The 18430-nt window shown below is 63.8% G+C and overlaps 1 protein-coding gene across 4 annotated transcripts in view; it reads right to left on the bottom strand.

The window, feature by feature from the left end:
* TBKBP1 (TBK1 binding protein 1) overlaps positions 1 to 18430 on the bottom strand; it is a 76859-nt gene that overhangs the window by 53717 nt on the left and 4712 nt on the right. The window contains exon 1 of one of the 4 annotated variants that reach the window (XM_075911412.1): positions 14390 to 14684. The exons of 1 other annotated variant lie outside the window; for it this stretch is intronic. The gene's annotated coding sequence lies outside the window, so the exon portion shown is untranslated. Of the gene's footprint in view, positions 1 to 14389; positions 14685 to 18430 lie in introns of those variants that run through there. 2 more of the 4 variants (XM_075911410.1, XM_075911409.1) reach the window with 2 other exon arrangements.

Here is an 18430-nt window from a genome sequence, read left to right as displayed (position 1 = left end):
GAAAAATCCGCGGGTGGGGGGAAAGAGGGAACACTGGCGGACAGCGGGTGAGGCTTTTTAAAAGCAGACCAGGAGACGGGCAGAGAATGGTCCCCATCTCACAGCGGCAGGGAGACAGATGGGAGTTTACGAATGAACTGCTAGTAAAAAAAAAAAATAAAAAAAACCAGAGCCTTCTCTCCTGGAACACCAGAGGAATCCGGGGCACCGTGGCTCCAGTCTGGTGAGCGCAGCGGGCGGATAAATTAACAAACCCCGGTAACGATGAAATGAAAAGATCTCGCGGCCGGGAGACGGGTGCCGATGGAATGGCTTTAAAAAAGGGGGCGGAGTCTAGAAGGACCCAAAGTTCTCACTAGCCCCTCCCTTCCCCCAACATCCAGAAGGAGGGGAGCCTAGGGCCTGACGCAGCAATGCTAGTGGCACAGCGAGTCACAGTAGCCAAGGAGGCGGATGCGAGCGGAACCCGCCGAGCAATTTCAGTGCCGGCGCGTCCTCACCTTGCATCCGAGGGGACAAAAGCCACGGCAATCGCCAGAGCCCTGGTCCTAAGGAATCTACAGCCTTGTCCAGGCAGATCTCAGAGGGTTACACGTCGTTTGGGTCCCGAAAGAATATCCTGGCTGTGTCTAGACTGGCCAGTTTTTTTGGAAATTCAGCCGCTTTTCCGGAAAATCTTGCCAGCTGTCTACACTGGCCGCTTGAATTTCCGCACAAGCCCTGACGAGCTCATGTAAGATTGTCGGTGTTCTTGCGGAAATACGATGCTGCTCCCGTTCGGGCAAAAGTCCTTGTGCACAAAACTTTTGCGCAAAAGGGCCAGTGTAGACAGCTCAGATTTGTTTTCCGCAAAAAAGCCCCGATCATGAAAATGGCGCTCGGGGCTTTTTTGTGGAAAAGCGCGTCTAGATTGGCACGGACGCTTTTCCGCAAAAAGAGCTTTTGCGGAAAAGTGTCCGTGCCAATCTAGACGCTCTGTTCCGAAAATGCTTTTAATGGAAAACTTTTCTGTTAAAAGCATTTGCGGAAAATCATGCCAGTCTAGACGTAGCCCATCAGTTAGGAAGGGGTTTTTTGGCTACATTTATACTCATCTAATTTTTAGCCTGCAGGCAGTTACGCTGGTCAAAAGATGCTTTCTACCAGTGGCGTATCTTCTCCCCATATAGGTACAGGCTGAACCTCTCTAGTCCGGCAACCTCCGTGGTCCGGCAACCTCCGTGGTCCGGCAGGATGTGAGTTCACCAGATGCCCGCTTTGCAGGGGTGTGGCCAAGTGTTCTGTGGTCCCAGTTTGTTTACAGCCCCCAGTCCTGGCTCTTGGTGTCCCGGGCTGTTTTTTTGCTCTAATTTACCCCCAAAATGTCTTCTAAGAGGTCAGCCAGCAGTGGGAGTGCTTGACCATCCTGACCTCCCTGATTCGGCAAATTTTCCGGTTTGGCCCCACTCAGGTCCCGAGGATGCCGGGCTGCAGAGGTTCGACCTGTATCAGCACCTTGCTACCAGTGAAACCACAGCTGCTCCAGGGCAGAAGGCAGGACTTTACCACCACCCGCCTAGTTAAAGCAACATTGCTCCTGCGTAGACAGGATCGGAGCCCCACCACCCCTGTGGGGCAGGCAGTGGCGAATTCCGGCAGGAGGCAACGGGAACGGAACCAGGCTGCTTCACCAAGGCACGCGAGGCGCTCGTAGCGCAGAGGTGATGTGCCGGGGGCGGGGGGAGGGGGGTGTCCATGCCGTGCCAGGAAGCGGGGGTGAGTGGAAGGAGTCTGAGCCACTGTACCGAGGGGGCCAGACGTGCACATTAGACTCCCCTGCGATTCGTGGCCCAGAGAATTAAGGGACTTGCTCAAGGCCCCAGAGGAAGTCTGTGGCTGACCCAGAAATAAATCCCCATCCCTGAGGTCCCCTGCCTTCGCCGCATGGTTCACCTTCCTCCCTAGAAATACAAGGCAGGACTCCAGTGCGCCCTATGGAAAAACATGCCCCCCCCCCCCCCACCAAAAACCCAACCAGCCCCCCGATTCCTGGCAGAAACCCCCCCCCCCCCCCCCGTGAAGACCTGGCCGGGCCACCCTCTCCGCTTCAAGTCACCAGTTTGACTCCAGCCTGGCCCAGCTGCTGATGGAACGACGGGAAGGAGACGGAGCTGCGACCTGGAGCTGCAGCAGGCAGGTGCCTCCGGCACAGCTGGCACCAGCAAGGAACCAGGCCGTGAGGAGCCCTCGCTCGTTACCAGCTGGGTCCCTCTGGGGACAGGCTAATGGACTAAACAGGATCCAGGCAGGGGAACAGCCCGGCTCCCTCCCCTCCAGGGCCTGAGCTGCCCTCCACCTGGAGGGATACTCCCAGGCACCAGCTAACCATGACCTGGGAAGCAGCACCCGCTAAGGCTGTGGGTAACCAGTAACCCCTCCCCATCTACTCAAATGCAGGGCGTTTTTAACTGGAATTGTGCTGGCCAATGCAGCACACACCAGTGTAACGGGCAGGACCCAGCAACTAACTCAGTGGTGAAGACCGACCGTGCGAGTCAGGGGAGCTGGATTCTCCTCCCAGCTTTTCTGGGGACGGTGAATTCAGCCGCTCCCTTCCTCTCACCGAGCGGCCGGGGCTCCTTAGCCAGCAGGCTCTGTCGCTCCCACTGCGGGATTCGCTGACAGTCCCGAGCAAGCCTCTTTGCGCCAGGCGCTGTACACGCCCAGCTTGCCAGCCCTCTGAAGTGAGCACGCGGGAGATACGGGTGTTAGCGCTTCGCACGACAGCCCGAGGGGGAGTAAGCAGCAGACGTGGGAACAGAACCCAGGGCCCGCACGCCCCACCGTGCTGCTCTAGCCACCGGGCCGCACTGCCTTTGCAGGACCACACCGGGCCCCGATCCGAGTCGAGGCCTTGATGCCCGACTGTCATCCGACCCGTTCGATCAGCTCCAAGCCCTCCGGACTCGGAATCTCACCGCCCAGAGCGGACGCCAGTTGCGCTCTGCAGAAGCCCGGCTCCGTTTCAAGCCGCACGGCTATTCAGATATGACGGCTGCTCCCCCACCAGCTCCCTCGCCGGCTCCCCCTGCTCCCAGCCCGGTGAGAGGGCCAAAGGGCGTGTGGGGCACTATAAACCTCAGCAGGAAAGGACAGCCAGGCCCAGCCAGCCCCCGAACAGGGGCTCGGGTTCCTGAAAGAGCCCAGGCCACATGCGGCCACTGACCTTTACTTGCTCCCTGAGCACCTGTGTTCAGCCTCTTGTTAACAGAGAGGACGCAAAGCCAGCACCACACACAACCTCTCAGGGGAGCAGGAGAGTTACAGGAGCTAGTAATAAACCTTGATGTTTATACCGGAGCCCGGAAAACGTCATTCATCCTCGGACCACTGCCACGAGGCACTGGGAGGAATGGTGGGGTTGTGAGACCTGCTTCCCAGATGGGGAAACCGAGGCACGGGAGGGTTCCAGCCTAGCTTGTCCAAGAGTGGCCATGGATTGAGACACTGTAGGGGCCTGACTTTTGGAGGGCACTGAGTAACTGCAGCTCTAGTCAACCGGATCTCGAGGGGCTCAGTTCCTCTGACCGCCACATCCCCTACACGCCCCGCAGGTTGGGCTCCCTAAAAACAGAAGCGCCCAGACGTCAGCATCTACCTGAACACGTGGCTGTTAGTCACAAAGAGAACCTGTGTCAAAGCCAGGAATAGCCTGGGCTCCCAATCGGTGTTCCCTCTAATTTTTGCCAACCATGTGCAGAATAATGTTATGTGCGCTGAGGTAGGTGCGGATGTGCACCACCAGGAGAAACAAAAAACCTAGGTGTGGGTGTGCTGTTACTCAGCTGGCTGGCATGGGAATCTCTCCTGAGCAGCCGCCCAAGCGCCCAGCGTACAGGGAACACGGCTCCCAATGCCATGTTCTAACCATTAGACCACGCTCCCACCCTGAGTTAGGATCAGAAACCAGGCACCCCAAGTCCCATCCCCGTCCTCTGAGCCCTATCCCACACTTCTGCCAACTCCACAAAACTCCACACACCCCCGCCGCCGCATTTCCAGATCTAAAACTCCCCTCTGGATTCTATTCCTGCTTCTGAGTATGGTGTTAATGGGCTTTCTTATGGCGTACGGCCAACTGGTGGGGGGTGCAGCAGCCCCCCCCCCCCGCCCCAGATAGAGCAGCCCTTGTCCACAACGGGCCCGGGGCACTCTAGCCCTCCCCCGGCTCCCCTCCCGTTTAATCGGTTAACCATCCCTACTTCTAAGGGGGGAGTTGACTCAAGAGTTTACCACAGGATGACTTGAGAAGCAGGACTCCTGGGTCCAATCCTGGATCCAGCAAGGGATTTGGGTCTAGTGGTAAGAGCAGGATGGCAGGGTCCTCGTCCCAATTCTGCCACGGCCGCGCCACGTGCTCCCGTTGCCGCTCCGTGCCTCGGTTTCCCCACCCGTGCAACACGGCTAACGAAACCTCCCTGCCAGCGTGCCGTGCTGAGTATTCTCCCCCGGCAGCCCTGCCGGAGGGACCCGAGAGCCTACAGCAGCGTCCGATCAATCAAAACACAGAGCCCCTCCCCGGCTCAAACAGGAGAGCAACATAATGCAATTGCTGCAGCTTCCCTGTTATTGCAGTTCATTTGTTTCGCGCCGCCTCTCCATTGCTAATCGTCAGCCTGCTGCGGACTTTGTATTACCGTGCGCAGTCGCCTTGCCGGAGGTCTGGGCACGGGGGAAGCTGTGGATTTTAGGAGCTCGGGCGGGGAGGGAAGGGGGGAGGTCTCGGACACCTAGGGAGGTGTGGGTGGCAAACGGCGATGAACACCGCAGGAAGAATGCCCCCGGCCATCGGGATTCTCTGCCAGGCCTGCGAGACCACGTGCAGGGCCGGCAGATCCCCCGGGTTTCCAGCCGCGTCGGGTTTTCTCCTACCGCGGTTACGAAAGTGACACGCCGGTAAAGCCAGGGGCGGGACCATTGCCCCCAGCGCTGACCGGGAGAGCCGCCGGCCCCCTCTGCGGCCCCTCCCGGCGCTGCCAGCACCACCCGCACGCTCTAAGGAAGCAAACCTGCCCTCACTTGGGAGACGGGCTTGGTGACAACCTTGCAGACCCCGGATTTCTGTCGCGGGTGTAACAGCCGACGCTGATGGGGTCATCCCTGGATTTCAGGGGTCACCACCACTCCCGGGGAATGAGGCAGCTCCCCTATCCTGTGTCACGGTCCCCAGCTGTCTGCAGATCCCACGAGGGTGGGATTCAGACACCTGAATCTTCCCCCTCCCGAAATACCTGCACTGACAGACCACGCTGCACATCACATTAGTTTCCGAGGGAGTGAACTTTGCAACCATACGGCCTAAAAACTTCTTCTCTTTTTTCTATGAATGAACGGGAAGCCAAAAACGCCCCAGCTGCAGAACAATGTCCCCTCTCATGTTTCCCATGCAGGTGCGGAATAAATGTTACACCAGCGAGGCATGTGCGGATGTGCACCACCAGGAGAATCCCACACTGCCGGTGGTGGGCGCTGTGCTAAGCAGCCCGGCAGCACTGGAATCTCTCCTGGTCTCAGCTGACAGGGAGCGTGGGGGCAGAATCACAGAGCATTCGAGCCCCAAAAGCAGGCAGGCAGGCCAAGCACCGGCAGGCTCCGTTTCCAGCGCGAAGACACGGTCGCAAACAGCGCGTGGGGACAGACTCCAAGGCACCTTGCAACGAGCAATTCGAATGAGTCCTCACCAGCCGAGTGCCTGTCCTTCACTGCACACGAGTCTGTCCCAGGATGCCTGTGTGGCTCTCAAAGGTCCCAGGACCTGCATGCCCTGGTCCCTCCAGCCAAAACACCCCATGGATCGCCTGTTTCTAAATCGCTTATAATACGCTGCCCATCGCTCCCATGCTCTTGGTTCTCCCCTACAGCAGCCGTCTCAAGCGAGGGGTCGCGGCCCAGCACTGGGGGGGAGGGGGTCGGGTCCTGGAGCTTGTGCTGCAGGGGGATCAGGTGAGCGGTGGGCAGCTCCCTGCTTGTCCTGATACCACAGTCTGTGCTGCGCCCAGAAGTGGCTGCAGCAGGCCCGGCTTCTAGGTGAGGGTGTGGGAAGTGCACAGGGCTCCCTGCAATGCCCCTGCCCCGAGCACTAGCTCCGCACTCCTATTGGCTGGGAACCTGCTGTCGGCTGCTTCTGGGGGGGCAGCCTGGTCTGGGGAGCCAGAAGAGGCAGGAAGCTGCCTTAGCGCCCCCCCTCCATTGCACCACTGCCTGGGAGCCACTCAAGTTCTGCCCCTCCTGCCCCTGCCCTGACCCCCCCAAGCCAGAGCCCCCTTCTACCGCATCCCTGACCCCCCCAAAGCCAGAGCCCCCTCCTACCGCATCCCTGACCCCCCCAAAGCTGGAGCCCCCTCCTGCCCAGCCCTGACCCCCCCAAAGCCGGAGCCCCCTCCTGCCGCATCCCTGACCCCCCCAAAGCCAGAGCCCCCTACTACCACATCCCTGACCCCCCCCAAAGCCAGAGCCCCCTACTACCGCATCCCTGACCCCCCCAAAGCCAGAGCCCCCTCCTACCGCATCCCTGACCCCCCCAAAGCCAGAGCCCCCTACTACCACATCCCTGACCCCCCCCAAAGCCAGAGCCCCCTACTACCGCATCCTGACCCCCCAAAGCCAGAGCCCCTCCTACCGCATCCCTGACCCCCCAAAGCCAGAGCCCCCTCCTACCGCATCCCTGACCCCCCCCAAAGCCGGAGCCCCCTCCTACCGCATCCCTGACCCCCCCAAAGCCAGAGCCCCCTCCTACCGCATCCCTGACCCCCCCAAAGCTGGAGCCCCCTCCTGCCCCAGCCCTGACCCCCCAAAGCCGGAGCCCCCTCCTGCCGCATCCCTGACCCCCCCCAAAGCCAGAGCCCCCTCCTACCGCATCCCTGACCCCCCCAAAGCTGGAGCCCCCTCCTACCGCATCCCTGACCCCCCCAAAGCCAGAGCCCCCTCCTACCGCATCCCTGACCCCCCCAAAGCTGGAGCCCCCTCCTACCGCATCCCTGACCCCCCCAAAGCCAGAGCCCCCTCCTACCGCATCCCTGACCCCCCCAAAGCCGGAGCCCCCTCCTGTACCCCAAAACTCCATCCTCAGCCCCACCCCGGAGCCCGCCCTCCCGTCACATGATGTCGGCTCGCGGCATGGACCGTTTCCTTCAACCGGGGGCACGAGAAACAAAGTTTGCAACCCTCTGGCCTGCAGGAACCCACGGGAGTTCTCCCTGCCCCAGCGGGGTTTTTCACGCAGATCGCTCTGGGGGACCTGCCTGTGGGCCTGGCTTCACTGCCCACACAACCCCACTGGCAAAGAAGTCACTGAAACTCGCACGGCTACGGACGAGTGACACCCCCACCTCGCCAGGAACCCCCTGGGTCACCACAGCGTTCCAGACCCACCTGGGAACGGGGGGGAAGATTCCGGGTCCCCGCGGCAGCAGGGCAAACCTTTCCCTGTCCCTACAAAAGGGCTCGGAGCTTCACTTCTCCCCAGCCCAGGAGATTAAAATCTCTTCCCTGCCCTGAGCATCCTGGTTACTCAGCAAGGATGGGAAGGATCCCTCCTCTAATTGCTTTTAATTTCCCTTGGCTGCTTTCTCTTCACTTTGTGGCTGGAGCAGCAGTAACTCACCCCACACCGGAGCTGAGGGTGGGGGGAGGGTGCAGGAGCAGGGGGGCTGAAGCAATGCACAGAGCGGGGGTGCTGGAGCCCCCCAACCACACTGCGAACCTGGGATGCGATGGAACCATGTCAGCCAAGGGGTGCGGCAGCCTCTTGCTCCCGCACCGCCGCGCATGAGTGAGCCTCCAGCGTGCGAGCGAAATCCCGCCAGCGTGCGTGCCGGGGGGGGCCTGCCACTTGCCAGCTGGTGCAGATGAGCCAGGGCGCGTGCGACACGTGCCCGCGTGCAAAGAGCGCGAGCGTGCAGGACCGGCACGCTCGTGCGTGCGCTTGAGTGTGCACTCGTCGCGCGCGTAGGGGGCAGAGCGTGCGCGAGAGTGGAAGGTTCCACCGCCGAGGGCGAGCGTGTGACGCCGGGGTCCTGCGCGGGCACACGGGTGTGCGACACACCCCAGAGCGGGGGGGGGGGGCAGGCGTGCAAACGGGCAGCCCGACAGGCCTGTGGAGAGACTTTTATCCCCTTCCTCTCGGCTCTGCTCACCACCTGGCAAACACCCAGCTTCCCAACCAGAGGGCACTCGACCCAGCCAGACACCTGCAAACGGAGCCCCCGCCCCTGCTCAAGCAGAAATCAGCCCCCCAGCCCCCCACTCTCGCCCAGAGTCAACCCAAGCAGCCCGATGTTGCCTCTGTCTCCAGACGGCAGGACCTGGAGTGGAGGGAAGGGGCTATCGGGGACCCCACTTGTACATAGGGGGTGGGGTGAACGCACCCAATGGGAGGGGTCCTGGGAGCGAGGAGGGGAGAGGTCACAGAGGTCAGACGATGGAGCGCCCGGAGGTGCCATGGGGTCAGGACGGTGGAGGAGCGGGGGCACCGATCCAGGGGGTCAGTCAGCCACGTGATGAGGGGACGGACACAACGGGACCAGGGAGTTAGGGGGGCGGAGGGTCCCGTAGGCGGGGAGCAGCAGAGCCTGGAGGATCACAAATGCAATGGGATGGGGGGGGTCACAGATATAATGGAACCCCGCCCCCCCAGCCGGGCTGAGCCGAACCAGCCAGATCCCTGCCCTCTCCCCCACTCAAATCCGGCCCAAGGTGGGAGGCCAGAGGGATCAGGATGGGGGGTCATTGATGCAGGGGTCGGGGCAGGGCCCAGAGATGCACCAGAGCTAGGGGCTCAGGAACGGGGGTACAGGCAGAGGGGACCAGGCAGGCCGCAGAGACACGGGGAGCGAGGGGAGAGAGGTACAGACAGAGGGGACCAGGCAGGCCACAGAGACACGGGGAGCGAGGGGAGGGGGGTACAGACAGAGGGGACCAGGCAGGCCGCAGAGACACGGGGAGCGAGGGGAGGGGGGTACAGACAGAGGGGACCAGGCAGGCCGCAGAGACACGGGGAGCGAGGGGAGGGGGGTACAGACAGAGGGGACCAGGCAGGCCACAGAGACACGGGGAGCGAGGGGAGGGGGGTACAGACAGAGGGGACCAGGCAGGCCGCAGAGACACGGGGAGCGAGGGGAGGGGGTACAGACAGAGGGGACCAGGCAGGCCGCAGAGACACGGGGAGCGAGGGGAGGGGGGTACAGGCAGAGGGGACCAGGCAGGCCGCAGAGACACGGGGAGCGAGGGGAGGGGGGTACAGACAGAGGGGACCAGGCAGGCCGCAGAGACACGGGGAGCGAGGGGAGGGGGGTACAGACAGAGGGGACCAGGCAGGCCGCAGAGACACGGGGAGCGAGGGGAGGGGGTACAGACAGAGGGGACCAGGCAGGCTGCAGAGACACGGGGAGCGAGGGGAGGGGGGTACAGACAGAGGGGACCAGGCAGGCCGCAGAGACACGGGGAGCGAGGGGAGGGGGGTACAGACAGAGGGGACCAGGCAGGCTGCAGAGACACGGGGAGCGAGGGGAGGGGGTACAGGCAGAGGGGACCAGGCAGGCTGCAGAGACACGGGGAGCGAGGGGAGGGGGGTACAGGCAGAGGGGACCAGGCAGGCCACAGAGACATGGGGAGCGAGGGGAGGGGGGTACAGACAGAGGGGACCAGGCAGGCCGCAGAGACACGGGGAGCGAGGGGAGGGGGTACAGGCAGAGGGGACCAGGCAGGCCGCAGAGACACGGGGAGCGAGGGGAGGGGGGTACAGGCAGAGGGGACCAGGCAGGCCGCAGAGACACGGGGAGCGAGGGGAGGGGGGTACAGACAGAGGGGACCAGGCAGGCCGCAGAGACACGGGGAGCGAGGGGAGGGGGTACAGGCAGAGGGGACCAGGCAGGCCGCAGAGACACGGGGAGCGAGGGGAGGGGGGTACAGACAGAGGGGACCAGGCAGGCCGCAGAGACACGGGGAGCGAGGGGAGAGAGGTACAGGCAGAGGGGACCAGGCAGGCCACAGAGACACGGGGAGCGAGGGGAGGGGGGTACAGACAGAGGGGACCAGGCAGGCCGCAGAGACACGGGGAGCGAGGGGAGGGGGGTACAGACAGAGGGGACCAGGCAGGCCGCAGAGACACGGGGAGCGAGGGGAGGGGGGTACAGACAGAGGGGACCAGGCAGGCCGCAGAGACACGGGGAGCGAGGGGAGGGGGGTACAGACAGAGGGGACCAGGCAGGCCGCAGAGACACGGGGAGCGAGGGGAGAGAGGTACAGGCAGAGGGGACCAGGCAGGCCGCAGAGACACGGGGAGCGAGGGGAGAGAGGTACAGGCAGAGGGGACCAGGCAGGCCGCAGAGACACGGGGAGCGAGGGGAGAGAGGTACAGGCAGAGGGGACCAGGCAGGCCACAGAGACACGGGGAGCGAGGGGAGGGGGGTACAGGCAGAGGGGACCAGGCAGGCCGCAGAGACACGGGGAGCGAGGGGAGGGGGGTACAGGCAGAGGGGACCAGGCAGGCCACAGAGACACGGGGAGCGAGGGGAGGGGGGTACAGACAGAGGGGACCAGGCAGGCCACAGAGACACGGGGAGCGAGGGGAGGGGGGTACAGGCAGAGGGGACCAGGCAGGCCGCAGAGACACGGGGAGCGAGGGGAGGGGGTACAGACAGAGGGGACCAGGCAGGCCGCAGAGACACGGGGAGCGAGGGGAGGGGGTACAGGCAGAGGGGACCAGGCAGGCCGCAGAGACACGGGGAGCGAGGGGAGGGGGGTACAGGCAGAGGGGACCAGGCAGGCCACAGAGACACGGGGAGCGAGGGGAGGGGGGTACAGACAGAGGGGACCAGGCAGGCCGCAGAGACACGGGGAGCGAGGGGAGGGGGGTACAGACAGAGGGGACCAGGCAGGCGGCAGAGACACGGGGAGCGAGGGGAGGGGGGTACAGACAGAGGGGACCAGGCAGGCCGCAGAGACACGGGGAGCGAGGGGAGGGGGTACAGGCAGAGGGGACCAGGCAGGCTGCAGAGACACGGGGAGCGAGGGGAGGGGGGTACAGACAGAGGGGACCAGGCAGGCCGCAGAGACACGGGGAGCGAGGGGAGGGGGGTACAGACAGAGGGGACCAGGCAGGCCACAGAGACACGGGGAGCGAGGGGAGGGGGTACAGACAGAGGGGACCAGGCAGGCTGCAGAGACACGGGGAGCGAGGGGAGGGGGGTACAGGCAGAGGGGACCAGGCAGGCCGCAGAGACACGGGGAGCGAGGGGAGGGGGGTACAGGCAGAGGGGACCAGGCAGGCCGCAGAGACACGGGGAGCGAGGGGAGGGGGTACAGACAGAGGGGACCAGGCAGGCCACAGAGACACGGGGAGCGAGGGGAGGGGGGTACAGGCAGAGGGGACCAGGCAGGCCGCAGAGACACGGGGAGCGAGGGGAGGGGGGTACAGACAGAGGGGACCAGGCAGGCTGCAGAGACACGGGGAGCGAGGGGAGGGGGTACAGACAGAGGGGACCAGGCAGGCTGCAGAGACACGGGGAGCAAGGGGAGGGGGGTACAGACAGAGGGGACCAGGCAGGCCACAGAGACACGGGGAGCGAGGGGAGGGGGGTACAGACAGAGGGGACCAGGCAGGCCGCAGAGACATGGGGAGCGAGGGGAGGGGGGTACAGGCAGAGGGGACCAGGCAGGCCGCAGAGACACGGGGAGCGAGGGGAGGGGGTACAGGCAGAGGGGACCAGGCAGGCTGCAGAGACACGGGGAGCAAGGGGAGGGGGGTACAGACAGAGGGGACCAGGCAGGCCACAGAGACACGGGGAGCGAGGGGAGGGGGTACAGACAGAGGGGACCAGGCAGGCCACAGAGACACGGGGAGCGAGGGGAGGGGGTACAGACAGAGGGGACCAGGCAGGCCACAGAGACACGGGGAGCGAGGGGAGGGGGGTAGACAGAGGGGACCAGTCAGGCCGCAGAGACACGGGGAGCGAGGGGAGGGGGTACAGACAGAGGGGACCAGGCAGGCTGCAGAGACACGGGGAGCAAGGGGAGGGGGGTACAGACAGAGGGGACCAGGCAGGCGGCAGAGACACGGGGAGCGAGGGGAGGGGGGTACAGGCAGAGGGGACCAGGCAGGCCGCAGAGACACGGGGAGCGAGGGGAGGGGGGGTACAGACAGAGGGGACCAGGCAGGCCGCAGAGACACGGGGAGCGAGGGGAGGGGGGTACAGGCAGAGGGGACCAGGCAGGCCGCAGAGACACGGGGAGCGAGGGGAGGGGGGTACAGACAGAGGGGACCAGGCAGGCCGCAGAGACACGGGGAGCGAGGGGAGGGGGTACAGACAGAGGGGACCAGGCAGGCCGCAGAGACACGGGGAGCGAGGGGAGGGGGTACAGGCAGAGGGGACCAGGCAGGCCGCAGAGACACGGGGAGCGAGGGGAGGGGGGTACAGACAGAGGGGACCAGGCAGGCCGCAGAGACACGGGGAGCGAGGGGAGGGGGGTACAGGCAGAGGGGACCAGGCAGGCCGCAGAGACACGGGGAGCGAGGGGAGGGGGGTACAGACAGAGGGGACCAGGCAGGCCGCAGAGACACGGGGAGCGAGGGGAGGGGGGTACAGGCAGAGGGGACCAGGCAGGCCGCAGAGACACGGGGAGCGAGGGGAGGGGGTACACGCTGTGGTCTGGAGAGCGGAGGGGGCAGGGTTGGGGTGTCAGGACTCAGTGGGGCACAGGGAGATGGGGCAGGAGGGCGAGGGCAGGGATGGTGATGGGAGTCGCCCATGAGGGTCCAGAGGGATGAGGCATCACAGAGGCAAAGGGGCCAAGGACTGGAGGTGGGGGGAGAAGGGGGGGTTAGTAGGCAATGGAGTCTGGGCAGACGGGGGGGCGGAGGGCTCAGGGGCTCAGCGAGCTGGGGGGCCCTTAGGGCATGTAGGAACTGGGGTGCAATGGGGCAGGGGGGTGGGATACAGGGGTCCAGGCGGGGAGGGAGCAGGGGTATAATGGAGCTGGGGGGGGGGGTCTGATGGGGGTCGGGGCTAGGAGGGGGCAGTGGGCTGAGGGAGGGTCCGAGCAGGGGGCAGTGGGACAGTCGGGACAGGGAGGAGGTAGCAGGGGAGAGAAAGTCGGGGTGGGAGCAGGTCCAGGGGCAGTGGGGCGGGTCACCACGGGGCTAGGGGTCCAGGGGCAGGAGAGGGGGGCGGTGGGGCGGCTCGCCACGGGGCTAGGGGTCCAGGGGCAGGAGAGGGGGGCGGTGGGGCGGGTCGCCACGGGGGGAGGGGTCCAGGGGCAGGAGGGGGGGGCGGTGGGGCGGCTCGCCACGGGGGGAGGGGTCCAGGGGCAGGAGAGGGGGGAGGGGTCCAGGGGCAGGAGAGGGGGGCGGTGGGGCGAGTCGCCACGGGGGGAGGGATCCAGGGGCAGGAGAGGGGGGCGGTGGGGTGGGGCGGGTCGCCACGGGGGCAGGGGTCCAGGGGCAGGAGAGGGGGGAGGAGTCCAGGGGCAGGAGAGGGGGGGCAGGTCGTCACGGGGGGAGGGGTCCAGGGGCAGGAGAGGGGGGGCAGGTCGCCACGGGGGGGAGGAGTCCAGGGGCAGGAGAGGTGGGGCGGTGGGGCGGCTCGCCACGGGGGGAGGGGTCCAGGGGCAGGAGAGGGGGGAGGGGCCCGGGGGCAGGAGAGGGGGGCAGTGGGGCGGGTCGCCACGGGGGGAGGGGTCCAGGGGCAGGAGAGGGGGGAGGGATCCAGGGGCAGGAGAGGGGGGCGGTGGGGCGGGTCGCCACGGGGGGAGGGGTCCAGGGGCAGGAGAGGGGGGAGGGGTCCAGGGGCAGGAGAGGGGGGCGGTGGGGCGGGTCGCCACGGGGGGAGGGGTCCAGGGGCAGGAGAGGGGGGAGGGGTCTAGGGGCAGGAGAGGGGGGCGGTGGGGCGGGTCGCCACGGGGGCAGGGGTCCAGGGGCAGGAGAGGGGGGAGGGGTCCAGGGGCAGGAGAGGGGGGCAGTGGGGCGGGTCGCCACGGGGGCAGGGGTCCAGGGGCAGGAGAGGGGGGCGGTGGGGCGGGTCGCCACGGGGGCAGGGGTCCAGGGGCAGGAGAGGGGGGAGGGGTCCAGGGGCAGGAGAGGGGGGCAGTGGGGCGGGTCGCCACGGGGGCAGGGGTCCAGGGGCAGGAGAGGGGGGCAGTGGGGCGGGTCGCCACGGGGCTAGGGGTCCAGGGGCAGGAGAGGGGGGCGGTGGGGCGGGTCGCCACGGGGGGGGCCCGGGTTCCGCGGACCTTTCCCCGCCCCCGCGACGCACATCGCCGCCCGGCCGCGCCGCCTCCCTCCCCGCCCGGGGGGGTCCCTGCTGCTGCGGGGGGGGGGGGGCCCGATCCGGGCTTCAGGCCCCGGCGCACTCACCGCAGCCGCCGCCCGGCGGGCTCCATCCTCGGCGCGGCCGGATCCCCCCGGCGGGCTGCGGGCGGCGGCTCCTTCGCCCGCACCCGCCCGCTCGCTCGCTCCTCCCCGGCCCGGGCTCGCTCCGCTCCGCCGCCGCGTCCCTGTCCCCCCCCAGCCGCACCACGTGGCCCCCCGCCGGGCCGAGCCGAGCCGAGCCGGGCCGGCCGGAGCCCTGCCCAGCGCATCCCCGCCCGGCCTGGACCAGGCCAGCCCCGGCAGGGACCGAGCCGCCCTGCTCGGGGGCCCAGCTCGGATCCAGCCCCCCCCCCCCCCCGGGAAACGCAGCGGGGGGCTGCGAAGGGAAGAGGAGGAGCTGGGGAACCCCCCCCCCCCCGGACCAGCCCCTCTGCTGCCCAGAGCAACTTCCCGGACAGCGGCCTCCTTGCTGGGGGGGGGGGGGGGGCTCCTACTTTCCAGCCATCGAGCGGCGGCGGGGCTGGGTCCCAGCTCACGTCGCTCCTGGCCTCAGTTTCCCTCCCTTCCTACTAAAGTGCCCGCTTCATCTGGGAACATCCCCCCCTCCCCGGCTGCTGACACACCAGAGGCCTCCCTGGCTCACATGGGCCCTGCTGAAAACCTGGCCTCGTTCAGAAGTCCCGGGTCAGCCCCCCCGCCCCCCCAAGATTCAGTCCTTTGGTAAATCTAGGCCTGGGCATCTGTCCCCCCCCATCTGCAAAATCTAACCGATTCCTTTATTTTAAGCCAGAGGCCTTTGTGTAGCTCAGGGGTGGGGAACCTCAGGCTTGGGGGGGCTGAATCCAGCCCCCGACGCAGCATTGGAGAGCCCCCCCCCCACCATGGGCTGGAGCACACAATGGACTCGGCTGGGCCCCCCTAGGCTAGGGGCATGGGGGGAGGGTCTTTCTCTTTCTCAGTGGAAGGCCACGGCCACGAGGGGTGTTTTTTCTTCTCACTTGTGTGCCGCCCCCGACTGATTTTTCTGTGGGTCAACAAGGCCCCCCCCCCCCCCCCGGCGTAGCTCCCGGCCGCTTGCCAGAGCGGGGAAACTTTACACTTCAGTCGCATTGAGTTCTGTCCCTTTGCAACTGCTCCCTTAGGTTTGTGTCGAGATGACCCTACCTGTCCTAGATCCATAACGGGGGGTGCGGGGGGGGGGGGTTGGAAAGCATCGAAGTCCTTCAGCGCCCGCCGGGAGATGTTTCCCACGCTAATCGGCACCAGGCTGAGGCCTGGCGAGATGTTTGGGTGTCGTGGCAGTCTGCACACCCAAGGGGAAAAAAGGCGTCTGCCGGGCCCTACTGCCACGGGTGAAACGCACGCTCCCTGCATGGAGCCAAGCAGAGGTGGAGAACTCAACCCCTCTCCCAGCCTCCAGCCCCCTGGGCCGCGCCGCACGGTAGCGACTAGGCCAGTCCGCCAGCACGAGAGCTCGCAACGCCCGTGTGTTGACTTAGCCCCTACTCCCGACACCCCGTTCCAGCCAACCTCACTGGGCCATGACTGCTTTGCCATGTGCCCAGCGGACGCTTTTCATTCTAGCCTATGATACGCCCACGTGCATCATTACGGTCAGCACGTCCCTCAATGCGCCGGCCCCGATTGACACGCTGGGGACTGTTTTGTTTTGTTCGAGAACTCCCTGCGTCCCTGCACTTGCAAACTGATTCATTCCTTGCAGGAGAGACACAGCGTCGTAGGAAAGCAGTAGGAGTAGAGGACTTCCGAATTGTGTACGAGGGCTCAAAATAAAATCGAGATATTTTTAAACAGAATAACAGTTGAGGTGGTGGGAACCCAGCAACCAAACCTCATGAAATCCATGCATTGGGGCGTGGGATATTTTTCCCCCCGGGGAGAACATAGTCTTTAAATAGCTCTCTATTTAGAGGCTTCCATTATAGAATTACATTCTTTTCTCAGTTAGCAGCGCGGTGGCTTTATTAATAGCTGCGATCCTTTCACCGGTGTGTCACTGTGCGTTTCCATACAGCTGAGTGCGTTGCGGGTGTTGATGCAGGAATGGGACTGAAAAATGGATCCTTTTAACAAAGGCATCCTTGCTGGCGTTAAGAGAGTGGTCGGGTTGATGGTTTGGGGATGACGGTTGGTTTTGTGTCACCCTGCCCCGGGTGAGGGGTTTTATTGGTGTTGGTGGCCCATGCACCGTTGGAGTTGAAGTAGCTTTGAAGATCTGGGCCTCACCCTCTCAATGGACAAACCAGTCCATTTTGCAGATGGGGCCCAGAGAGATTGATGGCCACGCGTTTCGAAACTGACCTGGAGAGTTGGAGGGCCACAAAGCCAGGGGGTCAGAGAGCAAATGCTCAGTACTTTCCGAAAACCAGGCAATTGTAAAGAGGATCAAGTTGCGCTTCCAAAATCGAGAGACTTTCCAAAATCTCAACCACACATGCGGGACTTTTGCAACCAAGGCAAGTGCTGAATTTAATCTCAGCATTCACCATCTTAACCAGGAGGCCTTTCTTCCTGGCTTTGCTGGAGGAGGGAGAAAGGAGTCCTTAACGGGAGGGGGGGAGCTTTTTGGGGGGCGGGGGGCGCTGAGCCACAGAAAAATCAGGCCCCACACAAGTGAGAAGCAAAACAACAAAACCCAACCCTCACAGTTGCGGCCCCCACCTGAGAAGGAGAAAGCCTCTCCCCCCATTCTCCTTGCCCACTAGAGTCTGGGGGGCCCTAATCCCATGGGGGGGGGCAGAGTGGGCTCTCCAGTGTTGAGGGGCAGCCTGAGCCTCGAGGGCCAGATTCAGGAAGCTGAGGGCCGCATCTGGGCCCCGGGCCTGCGATTCCTCACTTCTGCCTTAATGGAAAAAAAACCCAAAAAATGTGATTGATTTGAAATTGCGTTTCTATGAAAATATGTTTCTATGTAAATGCCCTGGCTGAAAGCTGAATATAAACCATGAATCTTCACCATGTCTTAAGTTTAGGGGTTTTATGTTACAAATAAGGAAAGTGACCCAGGCGGACATGACTCGAGCAGTCAGTAGCAGAGCTGGCCACACACGACAGATCCTTTAGCCATCCCTCTTTGTGAGAGTTTAACCGATGGCCCAGCACAGCGCTGAGGCAAAGAATTGGTTTTGTCCTGCCCAATAAAAGAAATCCTACCCTGGCACTTTTCACTAATAAAACCTTGCTCTTATTTTTAATCCCTCCATCTCAAAGCCCCGTACAAAGCAGCCCAGTATCATTAGCCCATTTTACAGATGGGGAAACTAAGGCGGGGGGGCCACGACTTACACAGGGTCATGCAGCAAGCCACTAAGGCTGTGTCTACACTAGGAGATTCATCTGAATTTACTAAGTTCGACTTCTGGGCACCCCATTTTACAAATTCGAAGTCCTCGCTAGAGGGAAGAATTAAATGCAGTCTGAGGTGGGCTCCGTTAATGCGGATGTGCTACCTCGGACTCAGAGTCCCAGGAAGCACTCTGCGGGAGGCCAATAAGTCTGAATTAGCGGCACCGGAGCGTCCCCACTAACGTTATTTCGGACTTACAAGTTGGGGACGAGCGTTATGCCTCATGAAAAGCAGGACAACAAAGTTTGAATTCTGTAGCCCTGTATTCCGGAACAGGCTTGGTAGTGTGGACGCATTGCTTACAAATTCGACCTTGGGGGGCTAATTTCAGACTAAGGGCCTAGTGTAGACCAGGCCGGTCAGAGCTGGGAAAGGACTCCAGGTCTGCTGAGTCCCCAACTAATGCTCTGCCCACTAGGCACCACAGCCATACCCTGGTTTTTCAGGCCAAATCCCTCCTTGGATAGTTCCATTCCCATCCACCCCTTCTGTATTGGTGACGCTGCTCTTCATTCCTGCTCTTAAACAACTTCCACCCTCAGCCCCAGAGGTGGCAGCTTTTCAGGAGTTCCCGATGTGTCTGGTTTGAGGGGGGAGGCTTGAAGATACTTCTGCCAGGCAATAGACTTTGACATCGCCATAGTAACCACGCTAGGCCATCACATTTTCTTTCCAAGAATGCCCCCGGCTTCACCAGCCCAAGCGGCAGAATTTGGCCT

Source organism: Pelodiscus sinensis, chromosome 29 (genome assembly GCF_049634645.1).
Source record: "Pelodiscus sinensis isolate JC-2024 chromosome 29, ASM4963464v1, whole genome shotgun sequence".
Classification (NCBI taxonomy): domain Eukaryota; kingdom Metazoa; phylum Chordata; order Testudines; family Trionychidae; genus Pelodiscus; species Pelodiscus sinensis.
Note: the sequence above shows the minus strand (reverse complement) of the source record. Positions and strands in the feature narration are given on the sequence as shown.